The 9,613-nt window shown below is 34.4% G+C and overlaps 1 protein-coding gene and 1 long non-coding RNA gene across 4 annotated transcripts in view; one reads left to right on the top strand and one right to left on the bottom strand.

Annotated features, from left to right (window-relative positions):
- The window catches only part of PLXDC2 (plexin domain containing 2), a 490,294-nt gene that overhangs the window by 10,317 nt on the left and 470,364 nt on the right, over positions 1-9,613 (bottom strand). The window lies entirely within an intron of this gene.
- LOC123249178 overlaps positions 1-9,613 on the top strand; it is an 85,041-nt gene that overhangs the window by 8,304 nt on the left and 67,124 nt on the right. The window lies entirely within an intron of this gene.

Genomic DNA, 9,613 nt, shown 5'->3' with positions numbered 1-9,613 from the left:
CTCTCTCTCTCTCTCTCTCTCTCTCTCTCTCTCTCTCTCCCTCTCTCCTCCCCTGAAAGTAGTGGCAAATGGGCATGTGTAAGATCATTAGTTATTTGATATATTAATTTTGGCCACCCACTGTCCTTTGTCACACTGACCAAGTTTTAAAAATTGATAGGAATAATGAAGATCTGTGAAGAGAAGAGGTGGGGGGGGGGGCGAACCATCACCACATTTGTAAAGCCAGAAAATATGTGATACAGAAGATTGATTACACTAGCTCTGAGCAGATGGACTCATCACCATCATCTCTACAAATAGACTTTAATTGGCTAGTATCAGCCTTTAATCATTTCTTTTTCCAGGCTCTTCAAAAGGGAACAGCACATCGCTGTCTTTTACAAAGATTCATGTAATTTCTATGAAAGCTACGGTGAGAGTGTAGTAAATGTATTCTGTGATAAGAAAGCAGTGATGGCCATTACAAGTGGCATTATGTAAACCACCATCACTACACAAGTACACTTACAGCTGATATCCCAGGAAACGACTTCTACAAGGGGAGCATCAGAAAAAATGGTCACAATTTGTCTCATGTTAAAAGTGAAAAGGCTAATGTTTTCATTGTGTGGTCAAATCTACAATAATCTGGGTCCAGCCATCTGTTTTAGGGGTTACTTAGACTTCTTTCTTCCCCCCTTTCCCCTTTGGCTACTTTTTAGCTTTCTCTTTTGTCATTTACCTCTGACAGTAACCTAGAAGAAGGAGAGAGCGGCTGCTGAGATACTGTTTTTATATTGGGTGGCTTTCATTTATGATAATATATATCACTGAGTCCATTAGCCCTGAGGGATGCATACTCTGAAAAGGGGAGGATTTTAATGCGTTTGGAAGAAAGAAGAATTCACTTCTTGGGGTTGATATGTTGTTTTCTTAAAGTTCTCTGGCACAGGAAGAATTCTATACTAACTAGTGCATATTTAGCTGTTTAATAAACCTCATGGGGGCAGAACTTTTACCTTCAATATGTTTGATCTTGAAACACTGATGGTTTCATCAGTGTTTGTAACCTTTCATACTGATGCAGTGTACAAGGTCGATGTGCTTTAGCAGATGGTATCTAGAGCAGGAACTGCCAAAATAATTCACCTGATGGTGAACTTTGTCATGATGTACCTAGACAAGTTGTATCTAGGCAAGTTCTCAGGTGGCAGACACGTATCTCATTTCTGTGGACCTTCTCAATTTAGTATAGACTGCATGGCTGAGTAGATAGAGCACTGGACATGAGTTCAGATTAAGCCTCAAACATTTATTTAATAGCTATGGGACTTTGGCCAACTCCTTTAATCTGTCCATGATTCAGATTTTTCATCTGATAAATGAGGACATTGTATTTAATGGTGTCCATAGCCCTTCCAGCTTGAAATCTAGAACACTATGAACCTTTAGGGCTTGTATTGAACCCGATATTTTAAACATGTAGTAGCTCACTTTCACTTCCATTCTATGATGTCACATTTGAATAGTCTTTGTAGAGGAAGGTTTTCCTTATATTAATGCAAATGCTTCCCACTGAATTTATTAATTATTATTTGCCTAAGTAGAGATAAGCTATCCAGCCAATCGCAAATCATATTTCTGTATAAGGAATGATTATGTTTTAAAACTTTATTACATTTGGCTATCCACTTTATTTTGAGGTGTTGAATCTTTTGAGAATGAGAAAATATACAAAATATTTAACTAACATGGATAAATTCTGTTAATCAATCCAGATTTGGTAGATATCATTGAAAAGAATTTTATCCTAACCTTTTATAGCTTAGTTTCTAATTTATCTTAGAGATATTTTGTTCCTACATAGTTGTTTGTATGCTGTATTCCCCCCTTAAACTGAGAGCCCTTTGATAGTAATAATGGTATTTTGTCTTTCTTAGGGTATAGAGTGGGCAATGAATAAATTGATTGAGTTATTGGTAAGTTATTTTCTATAAACAATATTTAATTTTCTGCATCTTATTTCAATCTCCTTTTCTTAGCAAAGATGTGAAGTTGACATTTGGATCTGTCACCATCTATACATTCCTAGTCTAATCTTTCACTTGGTTAATCTCTAATGTGCTAAATATTTTCTAATTTGGGGTATAGGATTCTTTTGCTTCTTTCACCATCTCTAACAAAGAAAACCTGCAATTTTTATTTTTTAACTTAAATTTGCATTTTTATGGGATCAAAAAAAATCCACTGCTTTCCTGATTTTTTCATTATTATTATAAACTTACCATGTGGCTTGGCTTCCACTAGATGGTGACTATTTCCTACACTAGTAGCTTCATTTTGCAATTTAAAGAGCTCTTTCCCCTTATTTTATAGGCAAAACAACATCATGGTTACTATAAAACCTTAGTCACTCAGCCATTTAATTTGAATGCAAATCGGAGTAGAAATATTTTAGTAGCAGACTCAACCTTTCATGAGAAAGACAAAAAGTAGATGTGATTGTTTTGCAGTGTGCAGGGACCAATACAGAACCCACAGAAACAAAAGGTCATTTCTGCATGAGAAGGAAGGTGGATGTCTTTCTCTTTCTTTGCTTTTGACTCCAGAGGGAAAGATCATTGTGAGACAATGATATTTAATGAATTGAGACTTGTGGGGAGAAGAATACAGTAATTATTATTTTCCTCTTAGAGCCACCAGGTCATGACTGATATTTCACCTCTCCCAAGACGAATGGAGGGAGAAACAAGTGCTTTCTGTGTCTTGGAGATGATTTAAGTATACCTCTATCCAGGACACAGATGTTTCAACATTTAAGAGACTGCCTTTGCCTCAGTTGGAGAGTATGATAGCAAGTACATCAGCAGTCAAAGATTCAGGTGAAATTAGGAATAGAAAAAAAAATTAGTTCAGATTTTATGATAAGCTCATTTAATGTGCAGTTCTCTAAATCTCTCTGCTGCTTGTAGAAGTGGATTTTTAGTACTAGGGCTATAGACGGTGTGCCAACTGCTTTGGTAGCAGGCTTAGAAAATTGAGTTTTAAGAAGTAAACATTTTAGATTGTTGTCTGCTTTTGCTGTATGGGAAGTCAGTATTTGGCTACAGAAGACAGATAAATCAAAGTTAAGTCCACACATATTTAGTAATACCTTATTCTGTGTGAGGCACCATCTAATCACAGGGGTTACAAAGAAGGAAAGCATTACAGGTATGAGGGACAAAGAACATTTTTAAATGAAATAATACCTATTTTTTTTACATTTCATGTAAGGGAAAGGATACTGCTATCACAAGTTGGATAAATATTTCAATCCAGGAGGCACATTGGAACCTCCTCATTTTACAAATGAGAAAACTAGACCTCCCCCCACTCCCAAAATGAACCTGATGTCTAAAGTCATGAACAGAGGTGGCAGAGTCCTAATTTGATCTCATGTCCACTGAACTCTAAATGTTAACCATTTTCTACAGCATCATTATTGAATTCAAAAGGCTTGGAAGACCTAAGTTCTTGCCCTTGTTGTACAATCTGCTAGCTGTGTGACCTTAGATAAGATATTTTTTAAAAATTTATCTGAACTTCTGTCTGTTACCTCTCTAAAATTTGTTGTTGGCTTAGATCAGAGGTTTTAAGCTTGCAATCTGCAAAATTCGTGAGTGTAGTCTAAAACAGATTAAAACATTAATTGTTAAATTTATATATATGATACATATATGTGTATATACACATGGGAACAGACATTTATTATTATTAATCTAGATAATATTATTTGTGGTTTTCTGAGTTGGTATGTGGCCAGGCATTTTTTTTAAAACCCTTACCTTCCATCTTAGAATCAATACTGTGTATTGGCTCTCAGGCAGAATGGGCTTGGCCATTGGGATTAAGTGTCTAAAGTCACACATCTATTAAGTATCTGAAGTAAAATTTCAACCCAGACCTCCAGTCTCTAAAGGGACTCATTTCTAGTAGAGTTACCCAATGTTGGCCTAGATGACTTCGTAAGAAGTTTGAAAATTGAAAAAAAAACCCAATCCCAAACAACTTTGATTTCTAGTCAACACTATTTTGTAATCTAAAATTAGTCCCTTTTTAGAAATATTTGCTTATGGACCTTCTGTTTTTCTGAAGGCTATGCTTACAGAACAAAATATCTGGCAGCATCCATCGGGAAAGGCACCATTTGTTGGGTATTGGTCGAGATATTTTTGGAGGAACTTGTCCCTGGAAGAATGACTACTAGGTCTTGAATATTCTTGGTCCAATAACTCACAAGTCAGTCATTATTAGTGGTATGACCTACATGGCAAAGGGAAACATTCCCACATGTAAAATAATGGCTATTTTGAAACTTTGAGGATGTACTATTTTCCTAATAATTTGTAACTAATTTTGGGGGGACAGGTTTTCTACACCTACTTTGTTAAATAATTTATTTAACTATGATATGGCCTGTCAGGCTTCAGTAATTTAAAAGCAAAAGATGAAGATTAAAGGGACTATACAGGAACCTGATTGCAACATATTCTGTTATAATGTTAATTTTGTTTTGGGATGGGTCTCATCTTACTCAACTGAAGAGATAAAATCTGTAATGAAGTAGGTGGAAGAAGTAGGTTTGAACCTATTTATGATCACCTTTTCCAAGACAATCACATCTACATATCCAGATGTTTCATACCCATCGTTTGCCATATAATATTTTATGTATCTTAAAGCATGTTAGCATTGTTTAAATATTATTAGAGAGTTGTACTTTCAAATTGGGACACTGCCTCAAATTACTATGCATAGTGGGGGAAGTCATTCTTGTATTTCACTGTCATTAAAAAAATACCTTATTAGTAATATACTTATGTAGTGGTTACTGTGATAAAAAACAAAAGCGCTACCCATGCCATGAAAAATCATTCTTGCCCAGCTAAAACTTAGAGTTTGCCTTTATAATATTTATACTAACTACATGAGCAGGTGAATTATATTAAAATTGTATTAGCTGATATTTTGAGGATCATTAATCCTGACACAAGTCTGTTAATATTAGCCCTCCAAAAATAAATGCTGTTATAACAAGTAACAACTAGACATTGGATAATATCTAATCTGGCTCTAAGGTCACACATTTTCAAAATATATCAGGTTTTTAGATAATCTAAAGTAGATATAATGTGTTTAAAATTAGTTGGCATCTCATTAGTGGTGTTAATTAAATTAAATCATTTATTATCCTGCTTTATGAACTTCCCCCTAATCCACACATCCCTTAGTTCTGAGCCATTTAAAAATAATAAACTTCATGTGAGTACTTGGGAAGGAAATAGAGCAGAGAACTTAGTGAAATAAAAGATTTGCTATTCTTAATGATTATTTCCACTAAATGGGAGCAAAACATTCATTTTAACTAGAAAAATTATTTTGATAATGGTCATTTAAATTAAAATATGACCTGATAATTAGTCTTTCCATAAACACTGTTACTTTGGAGATTCAAAATATATTGGGATAAATAACAGTCCTATTCAATGAAATGCCTGAGTAAACCAGAGAGGCTGCCCAGTAAAACAATATTGGAAAAAGTTCATGTATGTGCTAGTAAAAATCTTACTGCAGTCCATTTTTTCCTATGATTCTCATATTTCTACAAAGCTGTCATCTAATAATGTAGCTCAAGGGGATGAAACTGACCTCGTAGAATTTTATTTCTCCTGATCTACTTCCTTCCTTGTAGTAATTTATTACCACTGCTGCCTCCTTTGCTTCCCTCAAGAAATGAAAAATAACCAGGATTCTTCCCCCACCCCTGAATTTACAGAAATAAAGACATGGCTTTTAAAATTCTTATCCAGAAAGAAAACATCGTTATGAAGGACATGAGCTTTTAAAGTGAGGAAAAGAAGAGTGATTCTGAGCTACTGTTTCCCTAGCCATTGCCATTTATTGTAAAAGTAGCATATCCTTCCTTTATAATCCCTTAAAAGAGTCAACCTAGTAGTTTAAAAAAAAAAAGAGGCCAAACTCTCATCCTTGTTCATTTCCCAAATCCCAGCAGCTGCATTTAGGTATTTGCTTCTCCATCTGGGTGACCTTTGCCTCTTAATACGAGGAAAACTGAAAGATGTGAGCTGCCTCAGGGTCATTTTTCAGTAGTCCTTGTTAGCCACAATTTTGTGTTTAGTTCAATTGTGGATAGGAAATAACTTCATAAGTATGACAAACAAAAACATTTTAATGACGCAAGATCCTGGACATGACCTCTGGAGGCTACTCTATTAAGCTCTTGTAAATAAGCATCAGAATTCTTAGTCATGAGGATTGGGGGAGAGCAGTATCTTCAAGATTCCTGTGAAAGTCAAAATGCACATTTTTAAGAAATCAAAAATGACTACTTTTTGTTGTTTCTAAAGTATATTGTTGAGGGCAGCTAGGTGGCTTGGCACTTTGAAAGCCAGTCCTAGAGATAGGATGTCCTGGGTTCAAATATGGCCTCAGGCACTTCTGGGCAAGTTGCTTAACTTCCATTGCTCTTCTGCTCTTGAATCAATTCACAGTACATATTGATTTAAAGATGGAAGTTAACAATGATAAAAAAAATGATTTTGTTGGTGGGCACACAGAGTCATTATAGTTAGTGTTCCTTATTTCAAAGAGATCTCTAGTTTAATCTTCTCTTTTTATAGATAAGGAAAGTGAAGCTTCTAAGTGACATTTGAATGCAGATCCTCCATTTCCAAAGCATGTGCTTTTTAGAGAACTTTTCAATTAAAAGGACTAAGATTTTTTTTAAAGGTAACAAATTTCATTTTCTTGGCTGATATTTATTGAGTTCATGAGGAAAAAAGCAAGAATAATCCTTTTTCTGAAGAAAAAAATCTATCCAATGGCTGAAAATCATTGCAAATTTGATATCCTGAAGTTTTCTGCCCTATTGATGCAGGGAATACTCCTTTTTAAACCTGAGAGATACCCTTGGATAGATCACCAAACATCCTTGGGTCTTGGACTTATCAGCTGTAAAATAAAGGTGTTAGTCTAGATGACTTCTGATGTCCCTTCCCACTCTTGTTCAATGACACTCAAATGACTATATCATCATTTAGCATTTCACCCAGATGATAAAATAGAAGTAGACATTTTCCAAAACACAGTTCATGCTCTCATTCTTGGCACTGGGTTTGGCTTCTCCTCTGCTGAAATGACTGCCTGTATCCCTGAAGTGTCTCAGAACCTATCCCACTCTCTAAATCTTGAAAAATCCTAAAAGATTTTGCTTACATTATTGTTTCCCCACTGTTTTATTACCCTTATTTATGACTTCTAAGCTGAATATACATATCCCCTCTATTATTTATTTTTCCTTGTACTTATTGTAAAAAAAATCTGGAAAGCATCTTCTCTGATATTTGTCTTTGATTCTACTCCCTCCCCCTTTTAAACTATTTAACTCACCAGACCCCAAATCATCACTGATGGCCTTATCAAATCAAGTATTTCATTATAGATTATACATACCACATTATCTTGACCTATTAGAAATATTGAAATTGTTGCTCATGCTTTCTCTTTCAAATATGCTTAGGAGTAGTGAGTCACCAACTTGACTCTTGTATTTTTCTAACTGATTCTACTTTGATTCCATAAGTTTTCCAACTTTTTTAATATGATCAATTGCATAAATTAATAATTGTTCTTGTTCTTTACTGGGAACATTCCAATTTTCCCATATTCTCCTGAAACAAGGGACCAAAACTTGCCAAGACATTTCTACTAAGTTTATATTTATTTCTAAATCTAAATAGCAACAGTTAAGGGTTCTGCTTAATGTTAGTTTACATTCACATTTTAGACTGGGGATTGACACCAGAAATCTAATTATTAACTTCATGATCAAGTGTCAGATGAACCATCTGTCTTTTAGTAAGAAATATTTCTCAAGAGTAATTTTCATTGCGATAATAATAGTTGATGCCAATGATATGCTCAGACTTTAAAATAACTTCATTTCTATAATAAAATCTAGGGCTCCTAGAGAATCTTCATCCTTGGAGGTTGTGAATGGAAAAGCAGAAGATAAATGCTACCATCACAGTTGTGATTATTCCAAGGTTAAGGCTGTTGGTAAAGATATGCTTTACATTAAATGGGGTTTTATTTTCAACAAATGCCAACTCTAACCATTAATACAAATGCCCTTATTCCAATCACAGGAAGGAGGAATTAAGTGTTCTTTTCTCCAATTTTTTCTAAGCAATCCAATGCCCAATACTTCATATGGAATCTTCATATATCCTTGCAATGTTAGACCAAAGTGTTGAAAAATCAAGGGACAGGTATAGTTGTACTTGGTTAATGTGAGAGATAGCCCTTGGTTTGTAAAGTGAGGAAGCAGTCAGTGTGTTATCAAAAGGTACTGGGCCACATAAAAGGCTATAGGACCAACAGCAGTTAGACATCTGGCTGATCTCAGAATCTTTGAAACTTGTTATATGTCTGCTCTTTATAGAATGCATAAATGACCTTGTTAAACATGAAAGTTTTCTACTTCCATTCATGAAAAGCAAGCACATTAACAAAAACAAAACAGCTTGCCAAACAAGTTTCCCAATCACCATCACATTTTCTAAGAACACTATCTATGGAAATACCTAACTGGAACTTTTATGAGATTAGGAGAATATTTCTTCTGATCCTTATGAAATTGCTTTTCCCATCATGCATACAATTGGTAGAACAAAGTAATTTCCTAATGGCTAACATGTTCCTATATTTTAAGATTATTATTTTAATGTGCCTCATAATATAAGATTCTCTGATTTGCCAAAGAATGACTGTTTCTAATATAACAAGTAGTAAAGGGAACATGAGATAATTTTGAGTCCATTCACCCAAGAAGAAATTCTCTATAGTTTATCTTCAGGCTTTAAGGACTTTTAGATAAAGCTATTTAACCTTATTTGATAAATTAATTCATTATTTTTCTATTTCCCAGTATCAGGTGCATAGAAGACACTTAAAATGCTTAGTGATAGGAAAGACTGAGGACCAGGTGAACTGATCTTGCAGACGTAGCATTAGATTAATCATAGGATTATGAATTTTTCAGTCAAATTAACTCAAAATCATAGAATAGTTGTAGATATTTGTCCTAATGGAGGGATTTTCTATCCTAATGAAAATATAGATTATTGAAAGCATGGAAGAATCATATTCCAAATGAGTACTATAGACAGAAAGGCATTGAGGAAGTCTTTGCTGACATAACCTTCATGTGTAGGCATATTTTACTTGCCATCTATCTAAACATACAGATAATGTACACCATAAGTGCTAGATATAGTGCATTCATATAGTACCTTTTAAAGTATATATTCAATTTCCCTGCCTAAATTTCATATTAATTAATGGTAAATATTTTTTCTTCCTCATCATACCCCCTTTACCCTCTCTATATAGTATCTAATGAATTTCTTTGCACATAAAAAGCAAAAAAATCTCCCCCCAACTCAAAGCTGATGGATGGATATATACAATATCTTTCATGTTCAAGTTTTTGCTTATTTCCCCCTTGGACATGGAGGATGGCTGGTTACCATGTATTGTACATCAGAATAGACAAATATGGTTCCAA

Source organism: Gracilinanus agilis, chromosome 5 (assembly GCF_016433145.1).
Source record: "Gracilinanus agilis isolate LMUSP501 chromosome 5, AgileGrace, whole genome shotgun sequence".
Taxonomy (NCBI): Eukaryota; Metazoa; Chordata; class Mammalia; order Didelphimorphia; family Didelphidae; genus Gracilinanus; species Gracilinanus agilis.
Note: the sequence above shows the minus strand (reverse complement) of the source record. Positions and strands in the feature narration are given on the sequence as shown.